This window comes from Sinocyclocheilus anshuiensis, unplaced genomic scaffold (genome assembly GCF_001515605.1).
Source record: "Sinocyclocheilus anshuiensis isolate Anshui unplaced genomic scaffold, SAMN03320099.WGS_v1.1 scaffold373, whole genome shotgun sequence".
NCBI lineage: Eukaryota > Metazoa > Chordata > Actinopteri > Cypriniformes > Cyprinidae > Sinocyclocheilus > Sinocyclocheilus anshuiensis.
The window spans coordinates 914655-920617 of NW_015537962.1; the positions used below are offsets into that span (position 1 = coordinate 914655).

At 42.6% G+C, this 5963-nt stretch overlaps 1 pseudogene; it reads left to right on the forward strand.

Annotated features, from left to right (window-relative positions):
• Positions 1-4787: 4787 nt before the first annotated feature.
• On the forward strand, positions 4788-5588 carry LOC107667525 (uncharacterized; annotated as a pseudogene).
• Positions 5589-5963: the final 375 nt, after the last annotated feature.

Consider the following 5963-nt stretch of genomic DNA (forward strand, 5'->3'; position numbering starts at 1 on the left):
CAGCACTGGGTTGTATTTAACCCAGCATTTTTTAGAGTGTATGTTCTGCATTATTTCCTCTTCTGCATTGTATTTTGTACTATCATGAATTCAACGTGAGCAGTGGGAGCTGTTTCCATATTTCTTAGAGGACTGCTTGACCGCTATTGCATTGGACAAAACTTATTTTATTCACAATTTATAATTCAGAAATGATATCCATCTTATCTAAACCACACTGGCCTTACACATTTTCACATGCTTTCATAAAACATACTGCAATAGTCAGTCTGCCACCTACAAATGTTCTCTCCAGTTTGACCACTTACCAGACTAACAAACAGTCCGAGATGAAGAACATCAGCTTACATACAGCATTGCATAAGTAAAAAATCCTGATCTGCAGTAATGCAATTGTTTGGTGACAGTAAGATAAGACATTATTCTTGCACGCTTTGCAGGCTTGTGTTCCTCTGCGTTCCCTCTCCACGTCTGTATAGTCTGTCCTGTTTTCAAACGCCAGTGAGGCTAAAAGGTGGAAAAAGGGAACAAATGCATCCATTTAGGGGCAAAATTGAAATGTGTATAATGCATTTTGAAATTCACTCTAATAATTGGTAAAGCACACGCTGGAAGAGAAACATAGGCAAATGTGATGTGAGGTCAGCTTAGGAAATTTCCCTGGCTTCCTTGAGCACTTATGTTCTTTTCCAGTAAATTAAGTTACTTTTCTAATAAAATGAAATTGAGGCCAAAAATATATATATAAATAAACCAATTAATAAATAAAAGTGCACAGTTTAAGCTAACATGGCACAGTGAATTTATATTCAAGTGACATGCTACATTAATCAGGTCACTGTTCTCCCAATTACAAGATACCACATCTGTAAAAAATATTTTATTTTCCATTTTTTTATTGTTTAATACATTGCTATTTATTTATGTGAAACGTGATCTGGACATATTCTTGATGGGTTTCATGAAATTTCACAAAAATACATCCTTGAGATGGCATTATTGACTTATTTGTTTGCATTATTTTATTTTATCATTTATTTTATTACATAATTGTTTTATAATTTTATTTGTTTTATATTTATTATATTGCCTATTATTAATTTTATTATTATTATTAACACAGCGAAATGTGATCTGGACATATTCTTGACAAGTTTTGTGAAATTCACCAAAAGACAACCCTGAGATATTATTATAGTCTATATTGATTTTTGTATTCATATTTCATTTTTATTACATAATTATTTTACTATATTTGTTTTATTTATTTATTTCTAGAAACGTGATCTGAACATTTTCTTGACAGGTTTTCATGAAATTCATCAAAAGACACCCCTGAGATATTATAGCCTACACTGGCTCATTGTGGTATGAATCATTTAATAAGCTTATGCAAAATATGCAATGGTGATGTGAGGTCAGGATTCTAGAGCACTTAAGTTGTGAGGTATTTTTCTAATAAAATGGAAAAAGTCCCAAAAACAATTAAAAGTGCACAGTTTAACATGGCACAGTGAATTTATATTCAAGTGACATGCTTCATGAATCAGGTTTGTGTTCTTCTCCCAATTACAAGATAAGCAGTGGTAGCATGTCTTTGATAAAGGACTTTTTATTACTAGTTCCAGCGGCCTCTGTTCAGTGTTGTATTAAAACTCCAGCAGTCAGTGTTAGACCCCTGATGCTTAAAGCAGCGCAGCGGTGCTCACACAGGAATATAAATGATGAGAATCTGGGCTGAATGGAGATCCAGGTCACACTGTCTGAATTTAGGCACATCAAGGCCACAGTCTGTCTCAGGCAACTCTCTTTTTTGCCATTCACTTTGAATATATTAGGTTAATGAAAGAGAGCAAGAGAGAGGCAGTGAAATGATGGCTTTGTACCGAACACTGAGCTGCCTATCAATATATCATAGATGCATTCCAATCAGTTCCAGAATGCACTGTGACTAACTCAAAACATACAGCTAGAAATGTTTATTATAACCTAGTTTTACTTTGGACAGTTCAAGAAATGTTCAGTTTGCAAAAATAAATATGTCATTAAAACCAAACAACAACAGAGAAAACATTACTGTATAAGCGCATAATATTACAATAAAAACACCTCCCATTCTCGGTCGGTCTGCAAAAGCGTAATGGAACGCACTATTGACTTATCATGTCTGCGTGATCAGGGTGTGTAGAGGTATGCAAATATATACGTTGACAGGCAGGTTGGACAGCCTATCGTAGTCCAAGGAATCTGATTGGATGAACATTTTATGGTCCTACACCTTTCACTGACGATATAAATACATATAAATCCATTTAGACCACTTAAAGCAGTGATTGCTATGGGGATGTGAAAAGACCAGCATAACCAGCATAAGAAAAAAGTTTTTGAACCAAATCACCTACCCTGCCTTTAACTTCATTAGTTCACATGAACTAACCATTAACAATACTTCTAAGGCATTTATTAATATTACTTATTGTTAATTTCAATATTTAGTCACATACACACACATATATGTGTGTGTGTGTGCGTGCGTGCGTGCGTGCGTGCGTGCGTGCGTGTCTATTTAAAAGAAAAAAGTTGTTTAACATTAATTAATATATTTTTCTAACGTTACCTAAGATTAATAAATGCTTTTAAAAAATATAATGATGTTTTATTAACAAAGTTCGGGAGGAGCACGTTCAGATAATTAACCCGGCCAATTCATCATCAGCAATTGCACCATCTATCCTATCAGCTCGAGAGAGAACTTCTATAAATAGCCCAAGCCATCTTGCCTTCATTCTCTCTACAGTATTTCAGCATTCGGTTCGCTCCTTTTGCCTTTTATCACAGACCCAATTTTTCCCGTCCAATGATGAGACCGATACTGGGGATTTTTCAGATCCTCCGCCACAATTTGCTGGCCCCATGATCACTCCTTCTCCGCCAGACACGGCCGCCGAGCACCAGGCTTCATCGCGGCCGCCGCTCTTCTCGACCAGCCACACGCTCTCCACGACGACGAGGCTTAATCTTGCCTCCAGTGGCGAGACTTCCAACTTCCCCGGCATCCTCATATTATTCAGCTGTACCAGCAACTCCTCCGATCGGAAAGTGGACAGTATTTAAGCCTGAGGCAAACGCTGATTAATTTCGACGCTCCGTTCTCGCGGAGGGTAAACAAAGCGGATTTGCACAATCTATTCATCACCCTACAAATTAGCCAACCTCAGTCCTAAATCCACTCCAGCCGCCAAGGCGGCCAATAGACCGTGCAAAGCCCCGAGCTCGCCTCGCTCGACACCACCATCGTCCCGCACAAGACTCGGTTCTCCTCGAGCGCTGGGTCGCAGCAGCAGCAGGCCTCCAACGAGCCTGGGCCACGTCCCAGTTCTCACCGCAGCAAAGCCTCACTCGGCTCAGCCTTTCACTGCGGCTCTTCCGGCCGCAGCACCGTATGCAGCTGGGCCTCCAGCTCTCGCAGCAGACGCTAGCTCGAGGATGCCTCCGCTAGCGGCGCAGGCCGTGTTGCAAATTAATAAATTTTCAGGTGAAGTCGCTAAACACAGGTTTCGTGCCTAAAGTTAAACGACGTTATGACATAAACGGATGCTGATGCAATTTTTTAACCATGACGCAAACCAGGCCTTTTTCCAAAGTTTATCATCCACACTGACATGTCTGAAAGCGTTACATTCGCCTTACTGTGCATGTTTAAAACCTCACTGAGATGATACAGACGGAACAGACATATTAAGTTTCAAACAATTATTCTGGCAGGATCAATACATTTACGGAAATATTTCATCATTCACTGATGCGCCCATGGCGCACTCACTCAGAATGGATCTAAAACGCAACTGCCCTCGTGTTTTGCCGCAGGACAGCAATCGTGAGTAAATTTTCTGTCGTCTTTTTAGGCCTGTAATATTAAGAGTGTGCAAGGTAAATATCTTTAGCAACAGTGTGAAAGTGAATAGCACATAACTGCACAATTAACGTTACCGGTATAAATATGTCTATTGGTACAATATGCGTCACATGAATAAACATGCGTCATCGTTTTCAAAAGCCTCCATTTCCACAGTCCATACTACTACAACTTGAAAACAGCATTTTCAAATTTACCCGCTCGGGAGAGCATTTCAAAAGCTCAGTTTTCCTGGACTCCTTGTCTTAGTGTGGATGGAAGGCCAAAACAAGAGGAAAATATGCGTTTTCAACGGAAACGTATTATTGCGGACAAAGCTGGAGGAATTGCCAAATCTAGCAACAAATTGCTAAGTCGGCAATACTGCAGGCTACCCAGGCATTTCAACTTGTCCCGCCAAATTTCACTAACCCTTCCACTTTCCCGAGGCCTACAGCTACAACAGCTGAAACAAGCGTGAAGCTGCTTCCGCTTGCAACACAGGCCCTCACATCTCAGTCTTTCCCTCCTGCTACCTCCGCTAGCGGCACAGGCTACACAGGCCCTTCAGGATGTCACGAACCCCACTTACTTCCTGTGGCCTAGAGTCTGCCTCCGCCTGCAACACAGGCCCACACATCTCAGAATTTTCCTCCCATTACTAATAACCCCTTTTTCTTTTCAGTGGCCTCCAGCTCCCATAGCAAACCAAAAAATGTCAACATGTTATCAGAGGCTATCTGCTGGATTCTCTCCAATAATTACGCAATCCCTTACCTCATCCGCAAAAAAAAAAAGATCCCTCCCTCAGTTCTATTCTTCAGGCCGTCTCAACCACTTGGAATGGTTTTAAAATTTCCACCACGCTAACATCCTGCCTTTCCCTCATTTTTTCCTGCTCACCATCACCTCATTCATCTCCATCAAAGGCTACCTAAGCGGAATTCAATTTTTCCACAAGCTCATGTTCGGCTCACTCTCCCCAGAAATAGCCAGCTCACAGAAATCCATGCTCCTCAAAGGCATCCAAAGAGCCCAACCCACCCGCCCAGACGCTAGACAGCCAATAACTCTAGATATCTTAACCAAATGCATTTCTACCCTCTGCAGAGGCTACCACTCCATTCACAACGCCCGCATGCTCGACGCCATGTTCATATCGGCCCTCTTCGGTTTCCTCAGATGCTCGGAACTCACCATCACGTCCTGCTTCAATCCAAAAATCCACCCAACCTTTTCAGACCTACCAGTGCTAGATACCGAATCAATCTCTTATTCATTGAGCAAGCAAGACAGAGCAGTTGAAAAGAGGCCACTTCATTATATCTTCAATCTCCAGTCACCAATCCAACCATACCAAACCTTCCTAGCCTACCTGCATTACAGAAGCCTGCAGGCTAAACTCCCATCGGACCCGCTTTTGTTGACGACTCTAATCGCCCCGCCACACGTTCTGGTTCCAAAAACACCTCAAGTCCATTCTACTGCTATCCGGCATCCCAGCAGATCATTACTCCAGCCACTTCTTCGGCATAGCCACCACAGCTGCTCAAAAAGGCCTCTCCCAGCCTCAGATCCAGGCACTCGTCCGCTGGACGTCAGAGGCCTTCAAGACCTACATTCGGTCAGACCGCTTCCATATCAAAGAAGCTCACCGAACCCTCATCAGCTGAGTCCTTTAACATCAGCTCATTTCCACAGCAGCAGTGCCCGCTTCCGCAGAAGCCACATTCTCTCTTCAGATGCCCCAGCGATACCCAGGAGCCAAAGTTTCTTTTCAAATATCACAGAAGTGCCTGCTCCCGCAGCAGCCTGTATCTTTACTTCCCACTGCCGCAACAGTGCCTGCTTCCGCAAAAGCCACTTTCTCTCTTCAGATGCCACAGCGGTACCCAGGAGCCAGAGTTTCTTTTCAGATATCACCGAAGTGCCCGCTCCCGCAGGAGCCTGTATCTTTGCTTCCCACTGCCACAGCAGTGCCCGCTCCCGCAGGAGCTTGTATCTCTACTTCCCACTGCCGCAGCAGTGCCCGCTCCTGCAGGAGCCTGTATCTCTACTTCCCCCTCAT